The 17,767-nt window shown below is 35.3% G+C and overlaps 1 pseudogene; it reads right to left on the bottom strand.

Annotated features, from left to right (window-relative positions):
- Positions 1-1,438: 1,438 nt before the first annotated feature.
- LOC150065050 (DNA polymerase iota-like) overlaps positions 1,439-17,767 on the bottom strand; it is a 51,224-nt pseudogene continuing 34,895 nt past the window's right edge.

Raw genomic sequence — 17,767 nt, 5'->3', positions numbered from 1 at the left:
TTTATCTCAGTTTTTTTGTTGTTGTTGTTGTTTGTTTAGAAGAGTTTTGTTCCAATTGCAATGGATTCTGAACTTTGCTCTTCCTTAAATAATCATGCCGTAGCTAATGTTTGGGGCAAAACAGTTTCTAAACAAAAATCTGGGAAATTCAAGGAGAATTATATCAAGGTCATCTGCATATGACACTGTAGGAACTAGATTATTAAAATACTACTAATAATTGTGTGTGGGGGGAAGAGAGACAGAGTGTGAGAGTGTGTGTCTGAGTGTGTATGTGTCTATATGTGTAATGGGGCTTGAACTCAGGGCCTCAAATAATAGAGCTATTGTTTGATCCATATTTTCAGCTTTCTGCTAGTTAATTGGAGATGACAGTCTCCCAAATGTGTCTGCCTGGGCTGGCTTTGAACTCTGATCCTCAGATCTCTGCTTATGGAGCAGCCAGGATTGCACACATGCAACAGATGTTATTTTTCTTATGTGGAAACTAGTCATAAAAATATATAAATACCCTGAAAGGAAGATATTGAAAACAACTGAGCTTTATTTTAGAGAACACTATCTGATGGATGGCAAAGTTGAGCTTTTAAAGTACCAAAGTTTTGTGGTCTCTCTTTGTCTGCACACTCACTATGGAGCTATGATGTTAGTATTGATTAAGCCTCTTGTTTCATCATTATCATCCATGGTCCCTAGTCTAGAGCTCACACTTGATGTTGTATATTCTATGGCTTTGAACAAAGAAATAATAACTTTCATCCACTAGTATATTATAATACATAACCTCTTCTCTACTATAAAATCTTTTCTCCTCTGACTGTTCTGAGACCACTGTCTCCATCATTTGGCCTTTCCTGGAATTTCACATTGTTGGAGTCATTCTGCAAATGACTAGCTTCTTTGACTGAGCAGTATGCATTTAAGCTAGTCATAGTTTTTATTTAATGGCTTAATAGCATTTCCTTTTAGAACTGAATTATATGCTATTATCTGAATTTCTATTCATCTACAAAATTCATCTATTAAAGGACATCTTGGTTTCTTTCAAGTGTGGACAATTAGGAATGAGTCAGCTGTAAATGTTCAAGGATGGGTTTTTGTGGGGGCATGTTTTCAACTCTTTGGGGGTAGACAGCTTTGAGTATACTTTGGAGCAAATGGTAAGAGTATATTTAGTTGGTTTTTTTTTGATATTGAGATTCCTTTTATTGGAAAGCAACATAAAATAGTTGTGGAAATTAGAAGATAATATTTTTACATTATTGTTTTTGTTATATTTTTAGGCTTTGTATCAGAATGTACCTCTTATGACCACTGGATTTCTACATTATTGAATATCAGTGCTTAAGAGGAGCTGCAAATCCTACTAATCTAAGAAATATGATAACTCCCTTGCTTAAAATGTTAAGCCCCCGTTGTGGCTGTGCTTACTTATGTACTATGTGGAATCAGATGCAGCTCTCTTCCACTCAGCCCACAGTTCTTTCTGGACCTCTTCTGGTAGTTCATAGAAAACTTGAGGATCAACTTCAGATGGAAAAGTGACTCTTTCTGAAGCAGAATCTTGCTTTCCTTTTTCTTTAAGTCCTTCTTGATGAGAAACTGTTGCTGCTTGCTTATGGCTTGTCTGTACTTCGATTTTTAGAGAAGAGTTGCTCACTCTGCAAATTTGGAAATGAATGGAAAACAGATGCAGTAGTGTTTATATTAGAAAAATGAAATCCTTGAGATTCTTTAGGTTCTTGACTCGATTGTCTATATAGTATGAGTAATTGTTTTGGCTAGATGAGTAACAGGAATTACTGTTACTTGAGCTTGATGTTCCTGGTTCACAAGGATATGTAGAGGATACTTGCTTGCTACTGGATAAATTATCTCTAGAAGATAATGGAATAGCTTTCATTTGTTTTGCAGAAAGGAAAGATAAAACTCCTCTGGAAGCAGATCGAGGACAACTCAAACTTCCTTTCTCTTGAAACTTTTCTCTAGCTTTTCCAGAAAGGATTTCTTCTTGAATATCTGCAGGAAGCTGTTTGAAGACTTCTTAGTCAATCTCCTCTGGAAGTGAAGAGAGTGGGAATTCACTCACATCTTTTTCTTTAGAAACATTTGTAGTGTCCAGTGGCAATTCCCCAGTTCTTATACTTTCAATTCTTCCGCTTGGTAGAAAATTCGAGCTTGTTTCTTTATCTTTGAAAAAACCTCTAGGTGTGTGTCTTTCATTTTAAAGCTGCGTTTGCCAGAGTGTGAAGTTGTTGATAATGAAGATGTTAGATAGTAATCAATAAGCCCTTTCTTAGTAGTATTTTGGGCTTTTAGGTTGCAAAAGCACACACTTAAAAGAGTAAGGTGAAATGGCATCTTCACATACACCATATTTCGAAAAAGTTTCATAAGTATATCAATCATTGGAGTCATCACATCATAATTTCCTGTCCCCAACTTCTGAACGACATGGGATGGAATAGGACACTGACGACTCTTACAACTGCAGTGCTTCTCTGATGAATACTGACAGATTACTAATCATATTGTATGGGGCCTCCTTCCATCTTGGCATACCCTGTTCAAAAGGCTAGCAAGAAGTTCTTCCATCTTTTTTTTTAGTTTCTACTTCTGATGAACATTTTTTAAATGAATCTTCTTCACTAAAAGACTGAGGTGGTCCTGAGGGCATGACAGGAGAGCTATCCTCCCCAAAACTGAGCTTCTGAATACCCTGAGCAACGGAAATTCCCAATTCCTTTTCTAATATTTTGGATGAAAAGGTTTGGAGCTCACGCACAGTACTGATTCCAAGAACCTCAAGACGTTTTGCAGTTTGTTTGTTTGTTTGTTTGTTTGTTTTGCCAGTCCTGGGCTTGAGCTTAGGGCCTGAGCACTGTCCTTGGACTTTCTCAAGGCTAGAGCTCTACCACTTGAGCCTCAGCACCACTTCCGGCCTTTTTCTATGTATGTGGTGCCGAGGAATCGAACCCAGGTCTTCATGCATGCTAGGCAAGCACTTTAACCACTAGGCCAAACTCCCGGCCCCCACGTTTTGCAGTTTTATAGCCAATACCAGGCATTTCCTTTATGTGGTTCAAACTATGAATGAGATCTTGACAACTTTCAGGTAGTAGGACTGTTGATTTGGTTTAAAGACACCAGAAACTAATTTTGCCAATAGTTTATTAGAAGCTACTCCTACACAGTCAGTGAGCCCCAGCTGATTATGCATGGCTTCCCGCATCTCTTCTGCCAACTGAGATCCAACAAGTAGTCTCAGATGCATGATATCATGGAGGTTCACAGGTTGATTATTGTATACATGACCAGACACTGTCACTGCAGAAAGTTCATTACTTAGAAGACGCTGAAGTCTCTTCTCAATCATTTCTGTTAGATCCACAAAATTCTCATCAAATCCAAGTCTCTCAACAATGGGACTAAATTCTTCCAACAATTCTGTAACTTTGTATGACATTTCTCTTTACCGGGTTAAGTCTTCTCCATTGACTAATATCAGCTGGGGGCACTTCTCTTTTTCATCCCTGACATTCATAAGTTTCTTAACTCCAAGTTCCCTAGCTTCATAGTTGCAAGTAACCACCACGTATTTCTGTTGAACTCCTAAAGGTTTCCCCTTCAATTCTGGATGTGAGATCATTTCTACTTGTGCATAAAAGCAATCCAGATCCACGTGTACTATGATCCTGGACGAGGAACTTCGTGTTGGCAGCAACTGATCGTGAACTACTTCTCATTTACACTCAGGGAGGCCGCCCAGTTCCCCTGGTGCAGACTCGGCCACCGCGGGAGAGGAGCCCACCACCTCCACGTAGGCCAGCTCCATGGCCGCCTCTTCTGCTTCCTCGTCACGGCCAGTATATTTACTTTTTTAAGAAATTAAAACATTCTATTTTGAAATATCTCTACTATTTTTCTGGAGTATTGGATTCCACTCATTGTTCTCTAATTCATTGCTGTTTTATTTTTTTTAATTATTTAAGGACATTAAAATGTCAAATATTTTTCCCTTTACTTTGCTAAGATGTCTGTTCTGGTCTTTTTGTCAAGATTGTCTTGCTGCATTTTATGAAGTTTTCGTATATTTGGAAAAATGTATTTTAAAAATTTCACCTTTTAGCATTGGTATGTTCGATTGTTGCAACACCATTTGTATAACAGATTCTATTACATTTTGCAGCTGTTATCTCAGCTAGGCAGAAGGCCAAGGCATGAGAACTATGTTTTGGAGCTAGCCCAGACCAAAGAAAAGAGATTCTTTATTCCCAAGTATCTAGCAAACAGCTGGAATTTCAATTTAAATCTTAGTGACATTTCCTTTTAGAAATAGATATGCCTAAATACCTATTTCTTTCCTAAGAAATTTCTATTGCTTTTCTAAATTCTTTTTCAAACAATTGCAGTCAAGTGCAGTGCTCTATACCTGTAATCTTAGCAAATCAGGATGCAGATATTGCTAGAAGATGGTTTGACACAGACTGGGTAACAAATTACCCACATGTCAATCAATAAGTCTTGAATCCCATGGCACATGCATGCCATCTCAGCTACACAGAAAGATTGTATTGGAAAACTGAAGTTCAGGGTGGCTCAAGGAAGCTGCATTTGAAAACTAACAAAAGCATCAAAGGACTGAAAGTGTGGCTGAAATGACAGACCAACTTCGTAGTAAGTGCAAGATCCTGAGTTCAAACTCCAGTATAAATAAAAATAAATTTTATTTTAAAAGAAAAGCAATTTCTTTCATGACAGTCAACACAAATAAAATTCCTCCCTCCTTTCTTTCACTCTCTATCTCTCTCTACCACCCATTCTCTTTCCTTTCTTCTATCTTCATCTACCTTCTTCCTTTTACTCTTCTCTTCCATCATTCCTTCCTCTTTCCCTTTCCCTTATCATGTGATGGCATTGAGATGCAGGCATTATTTGTATTTTTCCATGCAATTCTGTCTGGATCAGAAACTATGAGTGAAATGTATATGGAAAGAGATTTCTTGTGGTTGAGTGTGGGTAGTGATGAGAACAGCTGGGTTGCAGACTGAAGGAAATGGCAAGGTAGCTATAAATGGAATTCCTTAGCAAAAAATAAACCTTAGAATTTCTTATGTTAAAAGAGTACAGTTTAATTGAATATCTTCTTTCCTTACAGATATAAAATGCTCAGTCTTAAAACAATCGTCTTTCTTTCTGAAAGTTTGAAATTTGGATCTAGGTAAATCAAATGAAAATGTCTAAGATATTGTTGTGTTGCCAAGCAACACTGCTAATCTAAGAACTGAAAAATCAAGTGACATAAAAATGTTAGCCATAAGAAATGTGTCCAAAAAGCAAGTGAGTCAGCATCAGTTATTTCAAGAGGGCTGAAGGGATAAAGCTTCCTGTGAGGATATTTTTTTTTCCAGATTCTTCCTTTCTTTTACAATGCAAGATTTTATACCTGCACTCACTGGTCCCCAAGTCAAATACAGTGTAGGAGATAAGATGTATCCTGTTTCATTCTATGAAGGCACACATAATGAAATGAGAACTTCAGCTCAGCATGTAGACCAGGGGTGGATACCCTTATTCACAGTGCAGTAGTCCATGGCCAGAGCCAACAAACAGGGAAGCTGATGTCACATGTGGATCTTCCTATCAGACAGAACAGCAAGAAGATGAAGAGAAAATGTGCCTGTGCTCTTGTTCCTGGAAAAGTTCTATTAATTTTTCTTCTTTCTTTTTCAAATAGTTTCTCCTGGAGTGAAAAATCTGTTGTAATTATTTCTGGTTTGCCTACAAAGAACAACTTTGAAACAGACATTTTAGAAGATAGGAATTTTTTTCATTCTCTAGTTTTTAAGATATCCAGAGAGAACCTGGGAAATTGACAATGGACAATTGTATTTCTAACATTGGTTCATGCACACATATAAAAATATTGTACATGAAAGGATATATTGGGAACGCATATGTCTTTTCAATGAATATGTTGGCTTGGCAAGTGTTATTAGGAGTTAAATAAAGTAAAGATCTCTTGTCTACCACAAAAATGAAGTTAAATGAGATCTTACAGTCTTTTAGAAGGTAGGGTGATCTTATTACGGTACTGTATTACTCTTGTTAGAAAGTCCGTCATTACTTTCTATATGTAAACTATATTCACTGGGTTAGTTATAAATATTTTGTTGGAGAAATTTGATTAACCTGTGAATACTAGCTATTGTTTTATAAAATTATAAAAGTAGAAACAAATATTCTGATGATTTCTTATTAGGGTCATTAGGAAATATTTTAATTGTATTTTATTGATGGGGTAATGTATAGAGGGTTACAGTTATATTCACCAGGTAGTGGGTATATTACTTCTTGAATGTTGATCCCCCTTCTCATGTTTTGTCCCCTTTTCCCTCCTCCCACACCCTCCCATTAGGGAATATTTGATATAACTTTTTGTACTGTGGAGACAAAAATATTTCAGTAGATACTCTATGAATTTGTTTATGTTACTAAGAGATGAAACTTATTTAATACTGAACTGATGACTAAACATGAAAAGGCTAAGGTTTTCAGTTTATTTAGGAGACATGTTTTCTTGTACAAATTGTATTTTCTCTCAAATAAATAATTTTCTTTTTTGTAGTAGAATTCTGTAATAGTTTGCAGTGGTCTAAAAGTACTATCTATTGATTTCAGTAAATATACATTCAGTAGAAGTACTCAGAAAAAGAAAATTTCTTTTTTTATATCATTCAGAGGTAAATGTTTACCTTCTTTTCTGATATAACTTTAAAAATGTAAGTAGAAATGTCCTTCATTTTCATAATAATTTTGCTCCTATAGTTATTACAGATTCTAGCAAACTATAAAGTATTATATATGAAAAATTGTGTATAAATACTTTATACAAAAATTTGATGTATTTTAATACTACATATATTAAACATAAGTAATATACTAACGTTCATATTTAAGTAAAGGAAGTGGTGATTTAATTCATCCTATAGTTTCAATAATTTAATAACAGGTATGGGGTAATTCAGTAATGCACAAGCAATGAATTGTGAATCTGGTGTCCATTATGCAGTTTGTCCCATTAGGCATAAACTGAAAGAGAACTGAAAGGATATTTCTTAGCCATGTAGCAGTTGGTGAAATAGTAGTACTTAATTATAGTTGATAAGATTAGGCATTCATTTTTCTTTGGAAAACAAATTCTTGTTCTGGATAAATTCCAGGTCTTACCTTAATAAAATTTGGTTTCACTCATCCCTATTTTCTCTGAAATATGGAATTATTATTCTTTAAAAACCTCAGTAGCACAGTAATTTTTAATGTAATGTTTCAAAATATAATAATCTTTGGAAATCAATTAGTCACTCCTGGTTGGGTAGTTTGTTTTGGTAATGGCAGCAATATTACAATGCTAAACGAATGACAACAGATGCTGGAGGGGATGTGGCCAGGAGGGATCACTACTACACTGTTGGTGGGAGTGCAAACTCGTTCAACCACTATGGAAAGCAGTGTGGCAGTGCCTCAAAAGGCTAAACATAGAACTCCCCTATGACCCAGCAATTCCACTACTTGGCATTTACCCAATCACCCAGAAACAAGGACATACTAAACCCACTAGCACAACAATGTTCATTGCAGCACTATTCACCATAGCAAAGATATGGAACCAACCTAGATGTCCCTCAGTTGATGAGTGGATCAACAAGTTGTTGTATTTGTACGCAATGGAATTCTATACTGCTGTCAGAAAGAATGACATCACCCCATTTGTTAGGAAATGGAAAGACTTAGAAAAAATCGTATTAAGTGAAGTAAGCCAGACTCAAAGGAACTTAGGCTCAATGGTTTCCCTCATTCGTCATAATCAGTAGAAACCTTGGGCTCTACTAGCAGAGATTTGCAATAGAGCAAAATCTTGATACATAAGGCCATATAATGTGAAGCTAATTGAAAGGACCTCCAGGATATTGAAACAAAAGCCATATAACGAATGATTGTTGTCCTTAATGTACTATGTTGTCTCTCATCTCCTTTGCTGTCCCTTGGTTATCTCATATTGGTATAGTATCTCACTTTGTTATCTGATATATTGAATTTATTTGTATTTGGATATTTGAAATTTGATAGGGAAGGGGGGAAAACCAAGACTGGTGGGGATGTGATGGGGGGAGGGAAATGGGTACCAAGACATGTGAAAGGGTATCAATGTATGTGAATTAATGCACCTTCTATCTGGCAAATATCATGTAACCCTTTTACTAATTACAATAAAAAAATTTAAAAAAAATTAAAAAATAAAAAATCAATATTGGCTATGCTTTATTCTGTAAATCCTTTGCAATTTGGTCTTACTTAAATATTCAATGTTATCTAAGGAGAAATGATAATCTCTTGGACTTATGTGTTCTGACAAATGTATTCCCTAATGCATTTGGTACTATTCTCTGTTGCCTATTCTTATTTGGGTTGCTTAACAATGTACTTTTGGACCTGGATAGAGAAGTATATAAAGAAATCATGCCTATACTTAGCCTGTGATGAAATGCATATGCCATTACAGTGTTTAATCATTTACAAATGTTCAGTGAGACCTGTGTTTATACAATGGTTTTAAACACATATCTTGGAACAAACTGAGAGAACTCAGATTCTGCTTTTGTCATTCAGAAGGTGTGAAAGAACAGGGAAGTTAATAAGCCTACCTGTGATATAATTTCTTGTGTACAACATGTAATAATCCGAATATACTCTTGGAAGAATTAGTTAATAGAATTGTGAGGCTAATGTTATTGTCTTGTAGCATATTTAGTGCCTATCTATACAGTTAGGAGACTACAAAATGCTTTTGAAATAACTTTTAATGAAAGCTGAAAATATATAGGAGATAATAATGTCACATAAGACAATAATGAATACAAAAATACTAACATTCCAGTAGAAATCTTGGACTCTCCTAGCAGAGATTTACAACAGAACAAAACCTAAAAACATAAGGCCATATAGTATGACGCTAAATGAAAGGACTTCCAGGATATAGAAACAAAAGCCATATAATGAGTGATTGTTGTCCTTAATGTACTATGATATCTTTCATCACTTTTGCTGTCCCTTGATTATCTCATATTGTTACTGTATTTCACTTTGTTATCTGGTATATAGTATATATGCATTTTGGTTATTTGAAATAGGATAGGGAAGGGAGGAAAACAAGATGATGGGCAGGGTTGGGGGGAGGGAAATGGGGACCGAGACATGAGAAAGGTATCAATGTTTGTGAAGTAATGCATCATCTGGTGAATATAATATAACCCTTCTGTCAATTACAATGAAAAAAACATATGGAAAAATATTGTAAGTATCTAAAATAATACTAATATTCATCTAATACATACATATGTATATTATATATATTATGAATGTGTATATGGAATATGTATATTATATATCATATGTGATATATATATATATATGTTGTATCAAAGTCCAAACCTCCCTCTTTTTGTAGCCAAGCCTTACCAATCCCCTCTTTTTTTCTTGTTGGCTGTGGAGCTTGACCATGGGCCTGAGCACTGTCTCCAATCTCTTCAACTCAAGGCTATTGCTCTACCACTTGAGCCATTACACCACTTCCACTTTTTCTCTGTATCTGATACTGAGGAATGGAAGCCAGGGCGTCATGCATGCTTGGCAAGCATTCTACCACTGGGCCACATTCCAGCCCCCCTCTTGCCTCCTTTTATGAACAAGAACTAACTTTCTCTTCTTCTGTATGAAATCAATGCAATAAATATTCCACTCATTTACTATCCATTCACCAAAATCTTCCCAAAATGTAGACACATTGTATTCAATAGATGAAAAATCAAAGAGCAGTGGCCAGTTGCCTTCAATTCTCTACCCAAGGGAATGTGAGCAGCCAGACTGTCCTTCATTGTCTGTAACCAGAGTGCCTGCCAATCTGTTGATATGGAGCTTTGTGAACACTGGTTGTTTGCTTGTTCTTTTCTTCTTTGGATTTTATCTTATCTTCCCTGTATCTTGTTTATTTATTGATGTACTTCATTTTACTTAAGAGTTAAAGTCATTCACAACCCACTTCTAATACTCAAGAGCTCTAAGGAAGAGAAGAATCTTAATAACTGAAAACAAAGAGGAAAATTCTCTTAAACATTCACAAGCTAAACATTAATGTCTCATAACTACAACCCTAGCTACTCAGATGGGGAAACTCCAAAGAATCAATTTTACAAGCTGGCTGGTGAAGGATGCTTAGCTGAATTTCATGTCCAGAAAATAGGTACCAAGCCATGAGAGTGCAGTAAAGCAGCATGGGGAAAAGCTGAATTTTCAAGAACTGAAGTTGGGATATCACCCATGAAAGCTCCTGCAACAAGAAAGGTAACCAGAGAAATGTGGAACAGCTGCCCCAAGAAACTGGGAGCCCCCTGCATTTCTGAAAAAATGGTTTTCAGCTCACGTAAACATCTAGCTAACTGCTCAGCTCAGGTAGTTTAAACTTTTGGGTTATTATTCCTTATATCTTTACCACAGTGTCTGCCACAGGAAGTGTCTGGATTCATGTGTTAGGCACACTAGTATTTTATAGCATCCTCAGGGCTGGATATCAAACCCCCAATTCCAATAATGACACCAGCTGGGTAAAGGTATCAGCAGAACCCATAGTTAATGAAACTAATGAGTGAACACTACCAGAACCACGCTATTTTTTTTTGCTCTTTTTCTCTACTCATCTTCCTGTGTTTCTGCCAGTAATGGCTGTCCTTACCACAAGGGCATTTACGTTATTGTCTTTCTCATGAAAATATCCCTGCTAATGTCACTTTCATTCAGACTGCAGGATTAAATGGCTATACCCAGACAATAGGACACGCTACCATATCCTCAAATGTGGAGCACTGCCACATGCAATGTAAGTAGAACTCAGATAGTGAAATAATTGTTCCATCCTCTTGTCAGTCCATTTAATTTTCCCCCTGACAACTTTTGAAAACCGAGGCAGACTTATACTACAGTCCTGAGAGGGGAAGCACAGAAGCCGTGGGACCAAGGGTGACTCAATTCAGCAGTGATACTCACTAGACACTGTGTTGAAAATAAACTATACAATTTGAGGGGAGGGACTTTGGCAGGAGAAGGAAAACACTGGGAGAAGACAAGGGAAAAGGAGATACTGTTCATAAAGAAATGTACTTATTACCTGCCATATGAAACTGTAACCCCTCTGTAAATCACCTTTTCAATAATTTTTTATTTTATTTTATTTTTTATTATCGGGTTAATATATAGAGGTTACAGTTATATTTGCCAGGTCGTAGGTACACTACTTCTCACACACTGATACTCCTTCTCATGGATTTTTGTCCCCATTTCCTAGGCAATTTCTCATTATTCAATTGTGGTTCCCATGGACATCTTTTTTCATATATTTTTATTGTAATTAATAGAAGGGTTACATTATATTCACTAGATAGAAGGTGCATTACTTCACATACATTGATTCCCATTCTCATGTCTTGGTCCCCATTTCCCTCCCCCACCTCCGCCACTCATTTTGTTTTCCTCCCTTCCCTATCCGACTTCAAATAACTCAATATGCATATATACAATATATCAGATAACCAGGTGAAATACTGTAACAATATGAGATAACCAAGGGACAGCAAAAGAGATGAGAGATAACATAGTACATTGGGGCAGCAATCATTCGTTATCCCATGGACATCTTTATACAGAGATTACCAATTTACCCTTTGACCACTCTTGAAATAATTCTATTTATTGGGCAGAGAGAGCATTTTTCAGACCCAGTTCAAAACCTAATCTTTAGGAAATTTATGTGGGCCTTTTTAAAGCAAAATTTGAGAGACATATAATTGTATTCTTATTCAGAGCTTTCTTGCATGATCATCACACCAAAAATGATATGTCATTCATGATGACACTGGAACACAATGTAACTGACCATGTTATAGTTTTATTATTGCTAGGGTTACCAGAGCTAATGGGGATACACTGATCAAGATTTAGTAGTAGGTATAGGATTAGGCTATCTTGGTTTTTTAAATGATCATATCCTGTCATGTAGTTTATCATCCTTACATGAAGAGAAAGTATTTTCAATCTGACTTGTCCAGGAGGATCCTATCTTGCGTCCTGTATTTCCCACATTACATATTCAGTATGAACATGGTTTATACTTGCTTTCATTTTTTAAAATTTGCTCAAATGTAGAACTACAGCCTAGGAACCAGGCTGTGTGACCAGTCTGGGAAGGAATGTCTGAATTTTCCCTCCTAGGTACCCAACATCTTATTGGATACTTTTTTTTTCTGCTGTCTTGACTCTGCCACTACTAATTCCCTTGCTTCTCAAGTAGATTCTAACTTTAGAGAATGTATGTGTCAGTTTGTAACAAAACTTCTGTTGACTTGAGATACATTATAACAAGTGGTAAAATGACTGGGAACTAATGAAAAACAAAACATCTTCATGGTGCATTCTCTGATTGCCTCTACCAGTTAGCCCAACTAAATGATCTATGCAGGCATATTTAGTAGTTGGTTCTTAAAGAACTGCTAAACAAACACCATGAACTTAATTCTAAACATGGTCCCTTGGAATCAAGCTCCACCTATTATGGCTCATTTGCTAGGGGAATAATTATTCTTCAGAATAGTTTTATTCTTCAGAAAAATGCACATATTTCCCTGACTGAATAGATAACATGTTTTTCCCTCCCACAACAGATGGCCATTAAAAAATGAAAATAGAAGAGATTGAGTGGCATGAGGATTATGACTGGGTGTGGACGCTATGATTTGGTGGTACATGCATAGGAACACTGCTGTCAGTGGAAAACTACTTGACTGCTCTTTGCTAGCTTACATCTGCTTCACTGGGTTTAACTCAAAGTAACCAAAACAACAGGATTTTTGTGCACTTGAAATTACACAGTGATCCCGTCAAAAGACAAAATGTGTGCTATGCATCTCATTCCTGTTATGTTCAGTTATGTTGGTATCTACCTTGTGGGAACCAGTTTTTGTCCTGTAAAACAAAACAACCCCAAGATAACACACATACTCTCTCTCTTATCAGAAAGGAGGGTTTTTGTTGCTCACAGGGGTTTGTACCAGGGTCTCTCCTTAGCATCTCTTACCTTATTTATATGATGAAAATAAGTCTATTAGTTGGTTTCTGGATGAAACCAGCCTAACTTAGCCCTAACATTAGCTCTTTTGCCTAATTTTAATGAAAGCCCCCAAAGCACTGATCAATCTATTCCTAATGCTAAACTTAACTGTAAATCTAAACTTAATTCTGAAAGCTAAACCAAATCCTAAAACCTAACTTTAAACCTGCCCTAACAGTAACATGTCCTCTAGTACTTAATTTTAACATTAACTCCACACATAAAGACACAATAACCGTAAACCAGATTCTAATACTAACCTTGATCTCAACTAACCTTAACCCTATCTTTAATATCGAAATTCCTTAAACTTGCAAGGGCTGGCTTCTCTCCCCACCTCCTTTTGTTCTGTATTGCTAATGATAACCCTAAGACTAATTCTAATTTAACCCTAATTGTAATCCTAGGTTAGATTTGTTATTTTAACTAGGGTTGGGTTTAAGATTAAGTCTAGGGTTAAAGTTAGTGGTAGGGTTAGGGGTAGTATTAGGAAAAGGTTAATCAGTAGTATTGGATTAGTATTAGAGTAAGGCATTAGAGTTTGAGATGTGTTCAGATAAGTGCTATAGTTAAATTTAGAGTTTACATTCTGTTTAGAAATAGGTTCAGAATCAGAAATGGGGTCAGGTTTGGGAGTATCATGAAGAATTGGGATCATCAAGACATTAGGAGCAGAAGAGTAGATGTGTGATGTAGAAAAGCCAGCTCATCAGAAAAGTCCCTGAAACTACATTACATATCCAAGTTGCTATCAATGTTGTTTTTTAGAATAATATATATATATATATAGGAATTATATATATATAAGGTATATGTATAAGGTATAGAAGAAATTATACTGTAGGTCATGTAAGGCTAAGTCAGGTAAAGTTTCTCTCTGTGACTTTTTCTCTCTCTGGCCCTCCTCCTCTTGATTTTTGCATTTGTACTCGAGTCACAATGTTGTGAGAAGCCCAGATCACATGGAGAGACCACAAGTAAGTGTACCACTTGAGATCTGCAGCTCAAATTTAACACCAACCTATAAGTATGAGAAAGAAGACTTAAGATGGTTCTCATTGCCCAAGCTCTGGAATCTTCCAGCCGGAATCTCAAACACTCTAGAATGGCAGCTAGCTGTTCTCTTTGTAACTTCATCAACTTTTTGACAAACAAAAATAAGACAGATAACAAACTGCTGTTGTTATTCAAATCAACTGGGAAAAATGGAGCAATTTATTATGCAACTTGCAACTCAGACTTAAAACAGAATTTCTGCTTGCAAGTAGGAGATTCTAAGGGCAAGCCTTTGCTGGACAGAGTAGAAGACAGGAAGTGTTCCAGTGGGCTGATGAATAAATGGGAATTCAGACTGAAGTAGCAGTGGATTTATGTAATTTAATTATTGTGAATAATAAGAGGGTTTATTATCATTTTCTTAAATAGAGAATTAAAAATAAGGTACATCATCTTTTCTAATAAGTTGAATTATGTTGATATGTTGAAATAAAAAAGGAAATATTAATTCTGTTAAATGTATATCTGTGTTTGTGTGAGGTCCTGTGTGTTATGTATTTAAAAGGTCTCTTGAGAAGATGGAGAAATAGAAAGTATAACAACTACTGGCAGAAGTGACTTCTCACTAGTGAGGTCAAATTGCACTGGGTATATTTGTAGATAGGTAAACTGAGTATTCCCTGAAAGTTCTGTTTTCTAAGAAATTTTTGTAAGTGTATTTGCTTGCAAGAAGAGTTATAGAACACAATAAAATTGGTAACTGCTTAGAGAAAAGGGATAGGAAGCTTGTAACGGACATGTTAAAAAGATTAAAAACCTCGAATTTATAAAGTCTTTATTTTTCTTGAATCTCTGTTTTTCTGAGTGCTCTTCTCAAAGGAATTATAGGTCTGATGTTATCTCGTTCAAGTAATCACACAGAGGCTAATACTCTCACACCTTTGTCATAGTTTATTTAATTTATTTAATTAAGCTCTAAAATATTCTTTCAAAAACTCTTAAGATGGTAGTTGAAATTTAAACTTGTTTGAAATTCAATATAGCCTTTCCTAACTTAGCAGTTTACATTCATTCAGTAGTGAAGAGTATTCTTTTTCTGTTCAGGCTTGAGTTATTATAGCCTTAGGAGATCCTCAAATAAGATTAAACCAATTCTTCCAGAAAAAGGCACTGAATGATCTTTTAGATCTATTATTTATAAACCTGTGTGACTTGTGTTTCACGGATGGCAGAAGAATTTTGATGAGTCATTTGGCTTTCTACCCTATTTGCCAAGGTAAGCTTATGAAACTCCTCTTATCACTGAAACATCTCATGTTAATACAAAACCTCAATCTGTACACAGGATTACAATGTCTTCTTAACATGGACTCAATTTACAGTTTACTTCTAATCATAAATCCTATTATGTGTCACACCCGGCATCAACAACAGCAACCTCTAATTGATACTAATGAATTCATTCTTTTTCTAAAACCCATTTTCTTTCCTTACTTGTTAATATATTTGTAATCAGAGGCAAAAAAATCCCCTCAAATGACTTTTTTAAAGATTATGTATTTGGGAGATACTGTTGAAGACTGTTTGTAAATTTTCAAATTCTTCTCTGTGATGACAGTGAACACAGGCCAACAAATGCCAAACATTTTTTAATAAGTAAGGAATTTTATTTATGTAATCTCATAGCTTAATAACTTAATGTGACTTTGCAACTGGGACAGACCAGAAAAGGAATAAACAACAATGTTCTTTCTTGAAATTCTTTTACATATTCAGCCAAACTCACCAGCCAAGTAGCAGAGGACCAACAACAGAATAAATACAGACAGGCTTCATGAGGATAATTTCAACAGGCAAACCATCATCACTACTCATTTTATGAGGAAGTCAAGCTATTTCTGAATACCAAGGGATACTTTAAACTACTACAAGACATTGCCAAGCACTGGCATGGCTCTACAGCTAGGTCTTGGAATTCCCAGTTGAATGTACTTTTAGAGACAGACTAAACATTCGTAGAGAAAAGCAAAACAAAGAATCTGCTTTACTCAAGTCTTAATATCCAAAAATGAAATGTACTACAACATCCTCCCACCCAGCATACCCTCCCCCCCCCAAAAAAAACCCAGAAAACATGAGAAACCACCATCTTTTTATGCCTGATAGCTTTGGCTCTGCTCCACTGTTTTCTATTGCTCAAATTATTATTATATTATTTAATTATAATTGTCTATAATTCCACAGAACAATTGTGAGTCATGAGGCAGGATATCAGGTGAGGGACTGTTTTGGATGTTATCTTATTATGGTTTCATCTCTAAATTTCCCTAATTATTGGTGAGCATTGAGCATCGTTTCATATGTTTAGAGAACATTTATATATTTTACATGGGTGTGTCTATTCAACCATTCTGCTTATTTTTAATTGGTTTATTTAATTTTCACTATTTATTTGTAGGATTTCATGTTTGTTGATTTAAGGTTACATGCTCATTCTTTTCTATGGATTTTATCTTTTCTATGGATTTTAAGTTTGATATTGTACATTTTTTGTCTTTGTTTTTTTTTTTCTTTGTACTCTAGGCTTTCAGGATCATAGGAAAAAAACAATTGCCAGATCCAATCTCACAATTATCTACAATGAACTCAATAGTTTCATCTGTTTCATTTATGTTCATAGACTGTATTGGATTAATTTTTGTATATATTACGAAGTATGGGTCAACTGGGTTCACTTGCATGTAGGTATTTAGTTTTCTCAGAACAATTTGCTGCAAATACTGTTCTTTCCCAGTTTTGGTCTTGTCATCCTTGTGTAAAATCGTCTGGCTAAATATGTTGGAGAATATTTGGGGCTTATTTTGACTATTTTACTAATTCATATTTCTACTTTAAATCAATATTACAGTGATTTTCTCATTGATGTTTCTACTACATTTTGAAAACAGGAAGTGTTAAATCTACAGACATGTTCTTTTTCAAGACTTTTGTGTCTACTTGTGTCCTTGGAAATCAAATTTCACTGTAAATGTTTCCTTTTCTTCAAGTGTGAGCAATGGAACATTTCAGATCGGTTGTTGTTAATAATTAAATCACTTTGGATAATGTGGATTTGTTTTAATATTGTTAATATTAAATCTTATGATTCATTACCATGGACTGTCTTTGTTTTACAAGCATGAGCTCAATTTGGATCATGTTGAAATTAATTTTGAAACATTATATAGTTTTCAGCACACAAATCTTTCATTTTACTGAAAAGATTTACTCTTAAGTACCTCATTTCATTCTTTTGAATGCTATTGTAAATTAAGTTATATTTATATATTTTTGAGACTGTTCTTTTTAGTATATATTAACAAAAATGACTTTGCGTGTTGTTTTCAAAATTGCTTCTATTTTCATTAGCTTGTTCTCTTCATTCAGCATGGATCCTCCAAGTTAGCAAAGAGATAAATACTTGATTAATTTTGACAAGTATATGTATACACAGAAAGTACTATGGATGAACTTGGGTAGAGTTTTTATGATAACCCTTAGCATAAAATGGGCACA

Source organism: Megascapheus bottae, chromosome 3 (assembly GCF_031878675.1).
Source record: "Megascapheus bottae isolate mThoBot1 chromosome 3, mThoBot2.hap1, whole genome shotgun sequence".
In the NCBI taxonomy this organism is placed as follows: domain Eukaryota; kingdom Metazoa; phylum Chordata; class Mammalia; order Rodentia; family Geomyidae; genus Megascapheus; species Megascapheus bottae.
The sequence above is the reverse complement of the archived record's forward strand: the minus strand, read 5'-3'. Positions and strand labels throughout refer to the sequence as shown.